Source organism: Neolamprologus multifasciatus, chromosome 15 (genome assembly GCF_963576455.1).
Source record: "Neolamprologus multifasciatus chromosome 15, fNeoMul1.2, whole genome shotgun sequence".
NCBI lineage: Eukaryota > Metazoa > Chordata > Actinopteri > Cichliformes > Cichlidae > Neolamprologus > Neolamprologus multifasciatus.
This window is the reverse complement of record NC_140453.1, coordinates 33,947,525-33,965,440: the sequence shown is the minus strand read 5'-3', so window position 1 is coordinate 33,965,440 and position 17,916 is coordinate 33,947,525. Positions and strand designations below refer to the sequence as shown.

Here is a 17,916-nt window from a genome sequence, read left to right as displayed (position 1 = left end):
TGTAACATGGCAAATTGAACCTCCCCCACCCTCATTCAGATCTGGCCTTTGGAACTATTTTGGTCTTCATGTGAAGTATGACCCTGAAGGTAAGCGCGTCATGGACAAAAGTAAAACAGTATGTCGGATGTGCCACGCAATGCTCAATTACATGGGTGGGAACTACTGCGTTAGCGCAGTTTGCTCGTTAACGTGTTGACACTGTCCAGCCCCACGCACGGGGCGATCCGCGGTAGCTCGTTAACGGAGATTTGCCGTGTTGAGGTGTTAACGTCGTTTCAGATTAACGCTGACAGCACTAGTGGGACAAAATGAATATGACTGCACATTTACGCCGACATCATCCTAGTGCAAAGACAAGTGGAAGCAGACAAAAACAACAAGCACGCATGCTACAAACTTTACCCGAGTCCTTTAGACAGCCGTTAGCACATGATTCTCCTCATGGGGACCTGATATGTTTAATATGCTGCTGAGAATATAGCCCAGAAGAAGCGTATAGTATAGCTTTTATTTTGGAAAGAGCCATTTCTCTGTAATAAACTCTCTTTTCCAAAGATGAGTGTTTTCTCAAACAGATAGAATTATTATTTTATTCCCTTGTTGTTTCAGCAACATTAAATTTAAAGACTGTACGTTTGAGTTAAAATATATATTTATAATTTTAATAAATGACAAATTAAAAAAGCATGAACATTTTTTTGTATCGAAAAAATATCGAATCGTGACACCAAAGTATCGAACCGAACCGTGAATTTTGTGTATCGTTGCACAAAAAAATGTTCATGCCTTTTTAATTTGTCATTTATCGTTGAGGCAGTTGCCATGTTGCAACAAGCTTAATTTCTTCTTGGATCTGCGTTCGACAGTGCAGCCTCAGTGTTGCCAACTCCTCAGTAAGGAAAATCGCTATTGGCTGTCCTAAAAGTCGCTAGAAGTCGCTAAATGACGTCAACGCCTAATTTGCATAATTGGTCATGCTAATGTAATTGTAACCTACGCTGCTGGAGAGAGAAATAACATCGTGGACGAGACATAAAGTGAGCAAAAAACGTACTAAATGCATTTAGAATTTATTTAGAACTACAAATTAAATTTCTTTTAGCAATTAAAGTTTTTTGTAATGTCACAATTCCAACCCTGCTCCTTTACCCGGGCTTGGACCGGCAAAAGTGACCCGAAATAGGCACTCTGGTGGAGTTACTTTGTGTGTGTGTGTTTATAAGTAGTTTTAAACCTGATCCACAAAACAGCATAAGAGTAAAAGAAGAACTGACTGCGATACAGCACCCACTGCTTGTTGAGAGTAAAAGCGATATGCGCTTTCACGTCTTTTTTAGCGACTTTTTCTAGAAAAAAAGTCGCTAAGGGGTCTGAAAACTCGCTAAATATAGCGGCAAAGTCGCTAAGTTGGCAACACTGTGCAGCCTAGGCAGAATAGTCTAACGCAGATCCACTGAGCTCTCAACACAGACATCGTCAGAAGAAAAGTTAATAAAATCAATTAAAAACTTTGTATTGTTCGATACATATGCATACCGAACAGAAAGCACTGTATCGAACGGTTCAAAACTGATACGAGTATTGTTGCACCCCTAATATATATATATATATATATATAGCAAAGCATAAAAATACCAGCAAAGCAGCTGGTATTTGTATCTGTATTTGTTGAGGGAGGAAAAGTATTTGTATTTGTATTAAAGTAAAATTCAAAATAGGCATAAAAATCCATTTTTTTGCATTACACTTCTAATTAACGTTATAGTGTAAGTATTATTTAGTTATATCCATTATAATAATTATGGATATGCAATATTAGTTGTTTTGCATAAATCCAGCAATGAACATGTAACAAGGAACATCACAGAACAGAAAATACCAACAGCCATTGCCTCAAAGCACGCACAAACTCCAAAACTCGTAAAAACTCCAAAACACGTAAAAACTCCAAAACACGTAAAAACTCAGAAGCACGTACAAAGCACAACAGAAGTGCTCCAGAATGCTAGGCGCAGTGTTGAGCTTTTGTTACCTAGTGGCTGCACAAGCAAGGAAGTACCAACGATCGGATTTGGTGTGTGGTAGTAACAGGTAAATGAACATTTTTTTAAATTATTTGAATATATATGAGTGCATGTGTATAAATACACAAACAATACACATATGCTTTCAATTGTGTAATTTAAGTGATCTAGGTAGCTTTGTTTTGGAAGTTCAGTTAATGCTAGAAATGTGTTTTTGAATTTGTACGTGTCATGGTCCTGGGTCGGTGACCCAGTGTTTTTGGTTGTGTACTTTTACTTTTGATAGTTTTTGTATTATGACTGTTGTTTTGGGTTTCCTAGGGTTTAGTTGTGTTCCCTCTGTTTGGTGTCTTCCCTGCTTGTGTATCCCCTTAGTGTAGTAGGTCTCTGTGTTTAGTCCGCGTCTCTGAGTCTGTGTCATTACGTGTATGTGTTTCCTGTTTTACTTTGAAGGTCTCTGTGTTATGTCAGTCTGTTCTAAGCTGTGTCCCATTTCAGGGTCTGCACGCTTGAAGTACGCGCACTACGCGTACTACGTATGGTGCGTACTATAAGTACGAGAAGTGCGGAAGTGAGAGGCTTGTGAAATGGGACGGTATATGCTTCGTCGCGCTGTTCAGGTTGCCTAGCAACCATGATACTAACCGCGAGACACGTTTCATACAGCTTTGTTTGACAGAAATGAAGGAGAAAAATGTTTTGTTGGTCATTCATTTTTGTCATGACATCACTTTGATTAGTTGAGTATCTGAGGCTGAGACCACAGGACTGTAAAACATGATTGTTGGGCTTCATTTCTGTACTGAACAGTCATTTAAGATTAGCTAGTAAATAATAATTAGTTAATGTTGTTCATGAGACTAAAGTCATCTCACTGTGGTAATGTAAATATCATATGGCCAATATTATAGTATTGTCAGATTATTATGATATATATATATATATATATATATATATATATATATCACTGACTTTCAGCTTGTTGTGTTTGTGGATATATGACTGACTTTAATTATCCATAAAATCATCAGATTCTCTGTAAGATTAAGGTCGACTATATGTATATTTAGAAGTAGAGGCTTTAAAACCAAGTTAATGCTGAAAGTACAAACATCACTAATGTCACACAACTTTGCCGACATGTGGCCAACAGCAATGTTTTAATGTTCTTTATTATTAAACATTCGCACATGAATAAGTGACGTCATATTCAGTACTTACTTTTGACAGTTCACTCTTGGCCGCTCCCTTCTGCCGTATTTTGCGGCAAAATTATCCACACCCACCGTCGCGCTATGAATTGTGGGATATATGGGACCACGAAGCGTGCACCGGACCACGCTTGATATTTGGGGAAATCGACGGCGCATTTGGAGTATGTATTTGAAGTACACTTCGAATTGGGACAGCCGTCGTCGCGTGACGGTGACGTAACCGCACTTAAAATGCGTACTTCAAGCGTGCAGACCCTGAAATGGGACACAGCACTAGTTAAGTTTCCCCTGCCTCGTCAGCTGTGATGTTTTCTAGGTGTGTTCCCCTCCTGTTTCCCATCCCTTGATTCCTGGTGTGTGTATTTATAGTGTGTGTTACCTTGTCCTCGTTGTAGTGATGGGATTTCCGGCTCTTTTTAGAGATCTGGCTCTTTCGGCTCGGCTCACTAAAAAGAGCCGGCTCTTTCGGCTCCGAACCGGCTCTTCAGGTTGTTTTGTTGCTTTAATTATTTAATCATTAACAATAATATAAAATTATGCAGAAAAGGAATTACTAATGTAAAAAAAGTGGTTTTATTTATATATGTTTATATATGGCCCCTAGAGACAAAGCACGTACAAACTCTAAAACACATTTCTAGCGTTTACTGAACTTCCAAAACAGAGCTACCCAGATCACTTAAATTACACAATTGAAAGCATGTGTGTATGGTTTGTGTATTTATACACAAGCACTCATATATATTCAAATAATTAAAAAAAAAAAAAAGTTTATTTACCTGTTACTACCACACACCAAATCCGGTTGTTGATACTTGCTGGCTTGTGCAGCCACTAGGTAACAAAAGCTCAACACTGCGCCCTAGCATCCTGGAGCACTTCTGTTGTCTTTTGTACGTGATTCTGAGTTTGTACATGCTTCTGAGTTTTTACGTGTTTTGGAGTTTGTACGTGCTTCTGAGTTTTTACGTGTTTTGGAGTTTGTACGTGCTCCTGAGTTTTTACGTGTTTTGGAGTTTGTACGTGCTTCTGAGTTTGTACGTGCTTTGTCTCTAAGGGCCACCATAAATATACTTTATTTATTCACTCCACATAAAATGTAATAAATAAATCATATAATAAAAAGAACAACTATTTACATTTTAAACTTTTAACTATTTAAATTTTCAGCTTTTTCCTTTTGAACAAACTTAACGTGAAACAACACAAAACACTTGCAAACCACAACACAATTAAATATAAATTAAAATATTAAAACAAAAAGAAGATGCACATTCTCTGTCATATGGGCCTGCATGATTTCTGAATCCTTTATCATCTGCAACTGAAAATAGTGGATGATTACTATACCTTTCTAATGTGACGTTGTTGTCCCTCGTTCTCTTTCTCTCTGGCTCTGTTCCTGTGCTACTGTGAGTGTAACTAACGCCCCTCCCCCCTCTGCCCAGCGCAAAGTACAGGCCGCGCATGCGGAGTTTAGCGGAAAAAAGGGCGAGAGAGAGGGTGAGAGAAAGAAAAAAAAAACCTCTCGCGTCGTTCACTTCAAAGAGTCGGCTCTAAGAGCCATTTCGTTCGCGAACGACCCATCACTACCTCGTTGCTGGTTCGTCTGCATTTCTCTCCCCCCCCCCGTCATCCTTTGAGGTTTTTCCCCTATGTTCTCTTTGTCTCCCTGCATCTCGGTATCTTATCTCAGATTTCAGGTTTGTTTTCCTTAGTTGTTTAGGTTTTCTTAGTTTTAAGCTCACCCTCGCCATCTCTGTTTGTATTTACTTTGTTTAATAAACTCACTTGCACCAGAGCTGCTGCATTATGGGTCCTAATATATTCTCACACGGCTTGCCCCGGCAACCCGTGACAGTACGTGCTTTGGAATTTGTACGTGCTTTTTGGAGTTTATACGTGCTTTGTCTCTATGGGCCACTGCATATACTTATATATAAACATATATAAATAAAACCACGTTTTTTTACATTAGTAATTCCTTTTGTGCATAATTTTATATTATTGTTAATAATAAATTAAGTAAAGCAACAAAACAACCTGAAGAGCCGGTTGGGAGCCGAAAGAGTCGTCTCTTTTTAGTGAGGCGAGCCAACAGAGCCGGTTCACTAAAAAGAGCCGGGATTCCCATCACTACAGTGTCAACTACAGAGCCCCGCAAACGACAGTGGAGAAAAAAAAAATAAGGATGAACTATGGCAAGATGGCGGGAGATCTCGCCAAAGTTCATCTTCATTTTTTTTCCAGTGTGCCTTGCGGGGCTCCTTAGTTAACAAATTAACCAGCATCATTTATTTTTATTTAATGTACTTTATATTATCATTAATCTTTTTTTTCTTTTTTTTCCGCGTCCGCCTTGTAAACCAGCAGTAGAAAAGTTGAAGAGCCCTAAAACTTATGGTTCCCGCGACTCACAGAAGAGGTGACTGCTCCACAGTCACTTTAACAGAAACATTTTTTGTAAGAAAAATGTATCAAGGGACTCATAGATTATCGTTTACACTGTACACAAACATGAATAGTAAATAAAGGAAAACAATTAGAAAACAATATAACGATCTCAGACGCTGGCTTCTGATGTTGTCATGGCAACCCACGCAAACATTTCGGCGTCAGCTACAGTGACAAAACTCCAAACTGAGAGCACTGAGTCAACGACCCAGTTACTCTGACCAAGTATATTATTCCCGTTTTATCCTCACTATACTGGCTGCCTGTTAACTTTAGAGTTAATTTTAAAATTCTTTTATTTGTTTTTAAAGAATTAAATGGTCTCGCCCCACACTTTCTCTCTGAGATTCGAAATAATTTTATGCACTTCCATTACAAATTAGAAAGGCCTCCTGAGTCGGCTTGGCTAGAGCTGGTCTACAATGTGACATCATAGAGGTGCAGACTGCTTGCTTTTTCCATAGAATGATGAAACATCCAAGGAATTCCACATGACAGAACTGTGTATATCAGATATCTGTCGCCCAGAAAACAGAAGAAGCACAAATAGAAATGACAGAGAATTAGCAGTGAAAGCAAGCACATCAAGAGGTGCCTCTTCCACTGTCAAGTTAAGCCCTCAAGATCGTGGCAGAACATTCAAAACCACACAGAGACGAAACCAGAGGAAGACACAGCAGACGGTACCCAAGAGAGTACCTCAGATATGGATCATTGGATCAAGTTACATAAAGTAAGGAAAATGGGTAGCACGCCAGATGTTTGGAGAAAAGTTTGGACTTGATGCAAATGTTCACTGGTATGGAAAAGGAGGGATGCGCTGGAATGACGTCCTTCCTTGTTTTTATGCAGAGATTTCCACACAGAGTCCACCTGATATTTTGGTGATTCATGCCGACAACGACTTGGGACTTATATCCCCCCTGGAACTTTCCTCTGCAATGAAAAAAGAGCTGATTGAACTGCATGCAAAGTTCCCCTCCATGACTATCATATATTCCTGCATCAATGAACACCAAGTGTGGAGGTACGGAAATCCAAAATACACCAATATGGACAGGAAAACTTTAAACTCAGTCATGAGAAAGGCAGTTCATTCCTTTGGAGGCTTCATCGTTGAACATCCCTCCCTGAGATATTATGATGACACCATATTTGTACCGGACGGAGTTCACTTCAGCAAGAAGAGAAATGAAGTGTTTCTGACCAACATCCACTATGCCATCAAGAAGATCCTTCAGAATCCGTCTCACAGAAAACAAACGTGAGAAAACACAAATTTCAAATAAATGAAAGCAAAAAAAAAAGTGCCTAGAGTCATACTTTGCTTACAGATTATGCACAAAGATTAGACACTTCCTGTCATTGTCACGTTCCTGGGTCTGTTGACCCAGCGTTTTGAGTTTTAGTTTATTTGGATGATATGTTTGAGTTCTTTAGGGTAGCTAAGTTGTTTATTAGTTTCCCTGTGTTTTTTCTACCGCTGTATTTAAGTTTCCCTCTCCCTTTGCCCTTTATGTGTTTCATGCTGCGTGTCTTATGTTGTCAAGTTTATATTGTCTTGTATGCGTCACATGTTACCTGTTATATTTTGAAGGTCTGTGTCCTATGTCAGTGTAGTCAGCTTTGCTTCCTTTGTCTCGTTATGTCAGACTAGTGTCAGCTGTTTCCCCATGTCCCCTAATCACCCTTGTGTGTATTTAGTCTGTGTGTTTCTGTTCATTCCTTGTCAGGTCGTCTGTCGTTCACGCCAAGGTTTCCATGTCATGTTTCCAAGTTTCATGTCTAGGTTTTTCTTGTTGTTTATTTAGTTCTCCCAGTTTAGGTTGATGTTAGTTTACTTCAGTGTGCCTTGCCCTTTCTTTGTACCTTTTTACCAGCCTTATTAAACGGCTCGCTTTTTGTTAATACTCAAGCTTTGGTCCAAGTTCCTTCGTGTCTGCATTTTGGGTCCACTCTTCACAATTAATACAGTCTGCCACCGCCAGACTGTGACAGTCATGCTGTATACATGCATGGAAGTCTCTCATCAGTTTGACCAGGAGTGAGTTTTTCCTTGAATTCTTCAAAATATGATCTCAAATGATAAATAATGTAAAAGACTTATTTAAATCTGTGCATTAACCTCTTAATCACAGGTGTCTAAAAGATCAGAATTGATCCCAGTACAAGTACATGACATGGAAAGTGAGTTGATCATATTGTGAGCAGTTCTGGACATAATAAAACAAAATCAGGTTTAAAGTGGAAATGAAACACTAAATGTATCAAGGCTAATTTACACCATTGAGCCCTGCTCTCAAAAATGGACATAGATGTAACAACGTCTGTGTAGCTACATTTAAGAAATAAGTTTTAAGCTTAAGTGAGCAGCGGCCACAGCTGGACTGGCCATCGATCATACTGGGCATTTGCCAGTATACCCAATGGTGATTTTTTTTATTATTTTTTTTATGGGCTGATGGGTTTTGTTTTGTTTGTTTTGTTTTTTGTAACAGTATAAACAATAAAAGGTGGTGGATTGGCCTGAAAATTGGTCATGATCGAGTCTGGGCTGGACCAATTTATAATACATCCGTATTGAGGTGAAAAGGAACGCAATTTGTCACGTACTTCAGCTAGAATGAAAAAAAGACACAAAGCTGGAGTTATTCTGTGTCTTTACGCTGCGCAGCTGCCTGTTCTTCTCTCATTCTCTCCCCCTCCCTCTCCTGTTGCTAATTAAATCATGAAACTGATCAATGATCAGCTGATCTGCTTTTTTGTCGCAAGTCCCAACTCTGTTGTTTGTTTATCACCCACTTTGCACCAGAAAAAGGAAACCCATGCTAAACAACAGCAGCACATTTAAGCTTGATCAGCTGTTGTTAGAATTTATTTAATATGACTTTCAGTATCAGCTGATGTTTGCTGGAGCCACAGCTGTAAAAGCTGCTGGCCATGATATCGTTTGGATATGTGGTGAGAGGGAAACATGAAGATGAAACCAGGAGATGTCCTTACTGAATCATCAGAGCTGAACAGGTGATGGACAAACAGGTTCACCTTTTAGGTGACATGAATGAGTTGAAGGGGAGTTATAAACTGAGAGACAAATAACACCAGGATCTTTTTTTTTTCGTAGCTGACAGCTGGCAACTATGCAGGGGCGGGTCTAGCAAAGTTTTGCCAGGGGGCCAGGTAGGGCATTAACAGTTCCCTGGGAACTGTTAATGCAAAAAATACTTTTCTTTCTTATTCTCATTTAAAATGTCTACCTTTTAATAAATAATTATCTGAATCTTACAACCAAAATGGTCATCTGATGTACAAGGAATAGAAATCATACATCTATACCAACAAGACAGTGTACATCACTGTCACAACACCATTTGTTTTCATTCAAACGCTTTTCCTATAATACCTGGTGGGCCAGTCTCGACCCCTGACAGTGACATCTGCAAACACACATGAGACAAGGTTGAAAGTCAGTATTTGGTATGACCATCTTAATTCTCCAACACATCCTCAACTCTCGTAGGAAAGCTTTCTTTAAGTAATCTTCAGGAAAAGGAACAATCAAAGCTCTTCTTTGGATGTTGGCTGCCTTTTGTTCCATTCTTTGCCCACACTGCTTTAATAATTTTGAGGTCGAGGCTCCGGGGAGGCCTATCCATGACTGATGGTGTTTATTTGTGTGTTTTTGTCCAATCGATGACAATCAGATGCTTTCCATGGTGCATCAGAGTTTTTAAGAACATACTACACATCATACTAAGATAAGTTTTTTTGATTAGTTGGTCTTTGGGAATCACCTTCTTGGTGCAAAAATACTAAACAATACTAATAATACATAATAATAATACTAATAATAATACAAAAATACTAATGCCTTCAGACTGTGTTATTTTTGGTTTTCTCTTTCTTCTTTTCTTTTTTGTAGACTCAACTAAAAAAATAGGAACAAATTATGTGTTTTTGAGAACAAAGGTGAGCATTAAGTAGCTTAACAAACAAGCTACAAAATTACAAATTATGAGTCTGAACTCATGGAAACTAAATATAAAGAAATGCAGGTTAACTCAAAATGTTTGCACAGTGTTGTAAGAAAAATACTCCTCAAATGTGTGAACCAGGGGATAACATTTGACTTGAACCCAAGATGCCAAAAAATGCTGTGCTCATGTTCTTTAATTTTAATCAATAGGTGAAATTCTAGTACTAGTTAAATTGCGATGTTAGCATTAAAGGTTTCTTTTACTGTCTGCATACATGCAGTCTATGGATCCACTTTACTAACACAGACAGCAAAATAAATCAGTGGAGCCCCCACATTTGTCCATGTCCACCTTTATTAGAGCCTTGACTTGTGAATTTGGGCTACAAAAGGAAAAGGGTGGCTCTGACTGCAACCCAGCCTAAATCGAACCCTGCTTTATTATCCTATTTGAACTGGACCGAGGAGCATAATTCACCAAACAAAGTTATATTCTGAAAACATTAAAACAAGCAGTTGATATAATAAACTAAGGAAAGTGCTTCCGCGGTCTGAAGCGTGTGACACAATTGTTTAGGTCTTCGGCTGCATCTCTGTCACACAAGTGTGCATTTTATTTCTTACTCTAGACACAATTAACTGAAAAGGAGAAGTAGGTTTATTGGAGAGCAAGAGGGGAAAAAAAAACAATGTTCGTGAGTGCCGGGCCTTATTAATGAAGCGAATCTTCATCTAGTCACACACAACAAATAAATGGCCGCCCCTCGAAGCTCTTAATCGGCCCATTAGTCTTCGAGCGACCACAGCCTCGTCTTCCCTCCACCCTCGCTGGCTCGTTCCCTTTAGACCTGAGCAGATACATCCATCATCTCATATTTGCATGCCGACCACACGCGCTGACAGAGCTGAGTGCGCAGCTGGAGATGCTACATCATATTTACTCCCTTACTTGAGCAATAAACACTGTTCTCCACATCTCAGGCCTGCCTTCCTCCTCTCCTTCCACATCTGACCTGAAAACTCATTTGTTCAAGAATCCGTTACATCTCCTTCACTTCCACCTCTTGCGCTTGTACAACTTGTGACTTCTCGTATCTTCTCTTTTGCACTCCTTCACCCTAAATGCCAATTTCTAAGGAACCTTTTGTTTTACCCGCTGCATCACGTTGCGGAGACTTTTATTTGCAGACGCATGAATTCAATCGTGAGCTTCTTGGCAGAAGAGAATAACTAAATGAATGAAATGAAAGATGAATACGCCGCGTAATGACAGGGTTTGCTCTTCTAAGTCAGCCTAATTAATCACCAGACGGCATCCTGTGTGGCTTAAAGAGCTGCACAAACACAGAGTCAGACTCGGAGAGCTGACGTGCTTATCTGTATGTGACCTGCGCTTATTTTCCCTCCATTTCACAGCTGCCGTGCGCTGCACCCTCTGCTAATTCAAATGCTTAAAATCTCATTTCAGACACAATTAGCCTTTAGCCCATCCAAGTGCCGTCGCCTGTGGCGTTTTTTCCCCCTCCCTTTCATCCTTTGTGAACATTTTCTCTTTCATTGCCTGATAAAGATCATTATTGAGGTTACTGAAAAAGGAGTTTTGATCATTTACAGGAGAAAACATATTAAAGGGCCTTTAAGCAGGCCCATTAGGAGACTGTTAAAACCCTTGCTTGTTGCCATGCTGGGGTTATCAGTGCTACTGGGCGGCTTTAATTCATTCCTTTGCCAGAAGTTTTTTTTTTTTAATTACACTTGAAGGGGGAGACTTTCACTACAGCAGAGCCTGGCCCTGCTGCTGTTATTTACTTTTTGTGAAACTCTTAACTGCAGAGCCTGCTAAACGAAGCTCATCATTTTTACTTTGTGGGTAAGTCACAACAGATTTTACTCTGGCTGCTCCGAAGCTGCCTCTAAATTGTTTTATTTTTGTCGCACATTTGGTAATTTTGTGTTTGGCTAAGTGCTCAAAATGCATGTGCCTCTTCAGATTTGTTTCAAAAGTTTGTTAGAAGAGACTCGTGATAGGAGATGTACTGTGTTTTACACCTTTCAGCAGAGCACTTTGCAACGAGACTGCCATTTTGTTTCCGTGATAAGATGATTCCAACTTCAGGTGAGGCTAAAAGTGAGTTTCAAAAAAGACTCTTTACTGAGTTGCTTAATAGTCCATCAAATTCAATGCTATTATTTATTTAGCCCCAAGGTGCTTTATAATGTAAGTTAAAGTCTCTTCAATATTAGAAAGAAACCCCAACAGTCCGATGACATCCTATGAGCAAGTACTTGGTGACTGTGGGAAAGAAAAACTCCCATTTAACAGGAAGAAAGAGGTGTGAGCGGAAAGAGAAGGGACAGAAGGCACTCTGTGGGGGAAATGACAATAACAACAATTTAATGATTAAATGAAATACCTGCATAGTGAAAATGGTTGACTAGAAAAAAAAGGCTCTGTGTATTACGGGAAGATCCCCTCCCCCAACCAGCAGCTTTATGAATAAGATTAATTACACCTCTTTGTCGTCCTTTCAAACGTAACAACAACATTAATAGTATTTCTCGAAAGGAGCGCTGCAAGTCACCAGTATTTTATGCTAATCCAACCTTTTAAATTAGCATATAATTACACTAAAGCACATCTGTGGGTCACATTTCTTTTTACGCTTTTTACACAAGTTTGTAATTGAAAATGTGTGAAGCAAAGTGTAGATACCTCAAAATGCAAGCATTTGCTCAGTGCATGCTGATTTCTTTATGAATTACTGCAGAAAGCCACAGGGTTTGTCATACATTGCTAAGGGAGAGGTAAACTAAATAACTGTTGAAGGTTATAAAGAAAAATCCTAGAGGAAGAGTTAAAAGTCAATCAACTCAAGGTGTGAGGACTCTGAAAGTTGCTGCATTGTGTGTCCTACCTCCTCCACCCTTCTAATGACTGCCATTTCCCGTTGCAACTGGCAATGTCAGGTGTTGAGCACACCGGGAGAATCCCTGTACGCTGCAGGGAGGAGACAGGGAGGCGCGTGATTGCAACGCTGAGGGTAATTATACACCGAGAGCTCAGCTGCCTAGAAGCTGAGGCATCAGGAATCCACCATGAAAGACAAAGAGAAAGGAGAAGGTTGTGTAGGTGCACGAAAGTGAGACAGGAGCTTTTGAAAAAGAAGAAGGAAACAGAAACAGCACTGCAGTGAGTTTGGTTGTTTCTGGTGACACATATCATGGAAAAATAATAGAGTTTTTACTATATTATACTCAGTTATGCATTGAGGTCAGATTTTATCATTTTATCCTCACCGGTTTTAGTAGTCCTTCAATATAAAGAAAGGAGCTACAATATTGTCACATTTTGGTTTGTGAAAGAAACTAATTGGTCAAAGGGTTAGTTCTGGCAGGACAATTGCATATAAGACATGCCATTTAAGCTTGTTTAGCCTACCTATAGTTACTTTGGGTCTTCAAGACTCTTTGCAATCCCTCTTCACCCAGTTGCTCTCTTTTTATGCCTCTGAGTTTCCATTTATGGATATTACAGAGTAGGGAGGTCCCAGTATAGATTGTGCCAAGATCTTATGCCAGTGTTTCCCACAACTTCATGTACAGTACATGGACATTCCTTAACAACACTTCACATTTCTGCAATCAAATCCACAGACGGATCACTGTGTTGGTAAAGTGGGCACATGCCTAGTGGACTGGAGCCAATGGGAACCCTGTGTGACCTGGATGTTAAAGCTGTTAGTCTAAATACACAGGAGGACTGAAAATTTGAGATATGTTGTAGTTGCGGTGCAGGAGTGTGAAGAGACTTCCTGACAGCTACTGACAATGAGATAATCTTATTTGCTAGTGCTTGAGAAAATAACTAGGGATGACATAGAAATAAACAAACATCCTGTCATATTTGGGTAATCAATCGAAACAGTCTGGCACCTTGACTTTAGCAATTTCAAATACTTTCCTGCAAAGAATGACACAGAAAAGTCAGAAATGTAGGTAGGATGTCTTTCACTGTTATTGGCTTGTATATACTTTCCTGTATGTGGGATCAGTGTTGGGAAGGTTACTTTTAAAATGTATTCAATTACAGAATACAGAATACATGCCCTAAAATGTATTCTGTAACGTATTCTGTTACGTTACTCAATGAGAGTAACGTATTCTGAATACTTTGGATTACTTAACATATTATCATGCATTTTACAACTACATGAATGTACTATTGCTGTGTGATTTATTACTATTACTGAAGGTCCGCAGCTCCGAACCGTAGTAAAGGGACCTCTGACTAATACGGGTTCTGTGTCGGGCTCGTAACCAAAAACTAGCTTTACTTTGTTGTCTGGGTCAACTTTGCTTGCGAGAGACAGAGAGAGGTGTTGAAAGGTTGCTCCAACGGAACTTATTGTTTCGGAGGAAAACACAAACACAGCGTATAGTCGAGTCTTAATAGCTTACTTACAACTGGGCTCGTCAGGCTCTCTTCTTGGCTGCAATGGTTATTATTATATTTACATGCTTCCAGCTCCCGTTTTTGCTCGATGACAGGTCGTACTTTTCGACTCTCTTTTTTCTCCCACCTCGCGTTCACAGACACATAACACACAGTATGGCAGTCCATTCTCCCTGCAGCACGGACTACACTGCCCATGAGGCTACATTCTTTAGAGCCAGTAGCATTCTGCCTATTAGCTTAGCACAACAACAACAACAAAAAGGCCTCTCTCACCAAGGAAACACGCAGAGCGAGAGCGTCACCCTGCAACCATGGCAACCGCAACGCTGCCACCTGGAACAACAGAACGTAGCTGTCAAACAAAACCCAAACAGTCCTGACCCGCCACAATATGAAGCAGGAAAGTACCGCCGTGTAATCCATTTATTTCAACAAAGTAACTGTATTCTAAATACCACCTTTTTAAACGGTACCTGTAATGGAATACAGTTACTCATATTTTGTATCTTAAATACGTAATGGCGGTACATGTATTCTGTTACTCCCCAACACTGTGTGGGATACACATATAGAACTTGGCACAATAATAGAACACTTAAAAATGTAGCTCCTGATTGCTTGACCTGTCTCTCTTCCTTTTTAGCCTAATGTTTCTTCTTCTGTCTTCATCTGTTCACCTGCCTGCATTCCTGCCTCACTCATCATGCATTTTCTTTATTTTTCCCCTTTGGAGTAATCTGTTTTCTTTCCCACTATTGGGCTATTTTTGTCTGACCAGAACTGGACTTTATCTGTCTAAGCCTGCAGCACCTTTTGTGATTCATCCCCTCACTAAATTTAATTAGAAATTTCACCTTGTTTTGCCTTAATTCCCTGTTTCAGTGTTTGCTTTTGAGGCTACACATCACGGTCGCCTTGTCTTCCTCATGAATTGGATGCGCTGTTGCACTTGCCTTGGGTTAAATTCTTATTTTAATATCCTTGTTTCACAGCTGCTGGAATCTTTATTACACAAACATTCTCGCACATCAGCTAACTCATGCTGTTGATGTCTAATGTGTCAAAGGTTCCCAAAGGAGACACCGTTCTGTGCGGGAGTGCAATGGTTTTGTAGAATGGAGACCTGCATGTGTGTTGCTGTTATAGCACGTCTCTCTGTGTGTTTTATGTCTGTGCTTCTGTATATCTGAGCTTATTCGTGCAGGTGCATAAGCCTTCGTTTGTGCATTGGTGGATTTACTATGGCGTCCACCCCTTTGGGAACGCATAGCGAATGTGTGAATGACTGCATGATTCTGTGCACATTTATGAAAGAGGCTGCATTTTTCTCATAATACAAGAAAGGAAGAATTTGAAGCTTTTAATTACACTCTTCCATCACTTGCCACACGTGCACCTTCATTGTAGGAATTTCACATGTGAAAAAACTGGATAAAATCAGGGAAATCTTAAATGTGGTTTGCATTTGTGCTTTTTGTTAACGCTTCTTGGGGCCAACTAGGGAATGAATGCAGGGTAAGTTAATGCAGTATATACAGAGAAGCAAGCAAATATCACAGGGGGAAAAATTAGATGACTCCAATGGGGAAACTAAAAGAAAATGCTGTCCAGCAGTGAATGAGTATGGAATGCAGGGAGGTGAAGTGTTCATTTGATTAATTAATAAGGGAAAATTTGCCTTCACACAGGCTGTCAAACCAGTGGAGGTCACCTGAGCATGAGCTTGTGCTCTGGGGAAAACATTTATATGATCACAATAAATAAATGGATCTGGCCAGCTTAAAAATGAATAGTTATGTCTATAACTTCTGTTCCCCGAAGGAGAGGAACGAGGTACAACACATAAGTACGGGATAGCACGCCCTCGCATGTCCTGGCTGAAGAAACCTTTATTCACGCCTTTAAGGCATTTGACGTGTGATGACACGCACACAGCCCCGCCTGCACATATAGCCGCTGTCATCACAGTCATCCCTCAGTTCGATAGCCGCTCTTCACCGAGCCAAACTGCTCAGTGGGGTCGCCTTGTGTTGTACGTCGTTCCTCTCCTTCAGGGAACAGAAGTTATAGACATTACTATTCGTTCCCTTTGGGACATGGGACATATATACACACCCCGTAGAGCAACCACCCAACCGGAATCGGACCACCACATCCTTAGTGAGCGGTAGACCCAGCAGAAAGGACAGTATGAGCCACCGAAGGGGCTGTAATGTCCAACCAATAAAACCGCACAAAAGTGTGCGGTGATGCCCAACTAGCTGCCGCACAAATATCAGCTACAGGCACCCCTTTAAAAAGAGCCCATGAGGTTGCTATCCCCCTGGTGGAATGAGCTCTCACCCCCTGGGGCAAAGCAAGACCTCTGGTGCCGTACGCCACTGAGATAGGTTCTATAATCCAGTGGGACAGCCTCTATTTGGACAGAGCTCTACCTCTATTTGGATTAGCGAAGCAGACGAACAGCTGGTCACAGCTTCTGAGTACGCTGGACAAAGAGAATGCATCCTCCTCTGCTCCTTAGATGCAAAAGGAGGGGAGCAAAAGCTCAGCAACTCAAACTCCATTGAGCTGTAAGATGCAGGCATGATCTTGGGAAAATAGGCTGCATGTGGATGCAGTACGACCTTGTGGCCATCAGGAGAGAACTGTGTGCAGGAGGGATGCACAGACAGCACATGAAGGTCACCCACCCGCTTTGCCGAAGCCAAAGCAAGAAGTAATGCAGTCTTATATGAAAGAAATTTCATATCCACAGACTCAATGGGTTCAAACGGGGGGCTACAAAGGGCCTCCAGCACCAAAGACAAGTCCCAAGCAGGGACACTGGACTTAAGCACGGGTCTTAGCCCGCGAACCCCTTTCAGAAAACGTATGGCGAGGGGATGCACCTAGTGTCACCCCGTCAAAGCCAATATGACAAGCAGATATAGCTGCTAAATAAACCTTAATTGTCAAAAATGAAAGGCCCTTATCCAGCAGCTCCTGCAGGAATGTCAAAACATCCACAATAGAGCACTGAAATAGGAGAGTGTGGCGGTCCTGGCACCATTGCTCAAAGGCTTGCCATTTGCAAGCGTACAAGCCTGTTGTAGATGAGGCCCTAGCGCTCTGAATTGTCGCTATCACACTAGGTGGCAAACCCTTAGCAATCAAGTTTAACCTCTGAGCAGGTAAGCATGAAGGTGCCACAGATCTGGGCGCGGATGAACCACTTCTCTTCCTCCCTGAGAGAGGGGGTCCCTGCGTAGAAGAAGCTGCCAAGGACTCGCTGCTAGCAGGCTGATTATCTCTGCATACCACGACCTTGTGGGCCACCAAGGGGCCACTAGAATCAGAGAGAGGGAATGCCGACGCACTCTCTCTAGAACTGGAGATATCATTTCCACTGGGGGAAATGCATACAGGAGCACGTCTGGCCATTGGTGCGCTAGCGCGTCCATTCCCAAGGGTGCATCATGGTCGATTATGGAGAAGAACAGGGGGCAGTGAGTATTTACCCTGGAAACAAAAAGATCTATTTGAGCCTTGCCAAATAGATCCCAAATCTGAGCCACTATTAAAGGATGTAACCTCCATTATCTCACCAGAGGACCCCCCCTGGAGAGAAGGTCCAGCCCCAAGTTCAGGTGGCCCGGGACATGGGTGGCTCTTAGAGACAGAAAATGAACACTGCATAACAGCAGAGAGCGAGACAGCTTCAACAGGGGAAGAGAGCGTGTTCCTCCCTACCTGTTTATGTAAGACACCACTGTTGAATTGTCTGTCCTGACTAAGACATGCTGGCCT

The 17,916-nt window shown here is 40.9% G+C and overlaps 1 long non-coding RNA gene and 1 pseudogene across 1 annotated transcript in view; one reads left to right on the top strand and one right to left on the bottom strand.

Moving 5' to 3' along the window:
* Nucleotides 1-1,445: 1,445 nt before the first annotated feature.
* The window catches only part of LOC146502492 (uncharacterized), a 117,589-nt gene continuing 101,118 nt past the window's right edge, over nucleotides 1,446-17,916 (bottom strand). The window contains exons 2-3 of the long non-coding RNA XR_014869547.1: nucleotides 2,163-3,514; nucleotides 1,446-2,035 (exon numbers count right to left, since the gene is read on the bottom strand). This is a non-coding gene — a long non-coding RNA (uncharacterized LOC146502492). The remainder of the gene's footprint in view (nucleotides 2,036-2,162; nucleotides 3,515-17,916) is intronic.
* On the top strand, nucleotides 4,929-16,419 carry LOC146502493 (uncharacterized; annotated as a pseudogene).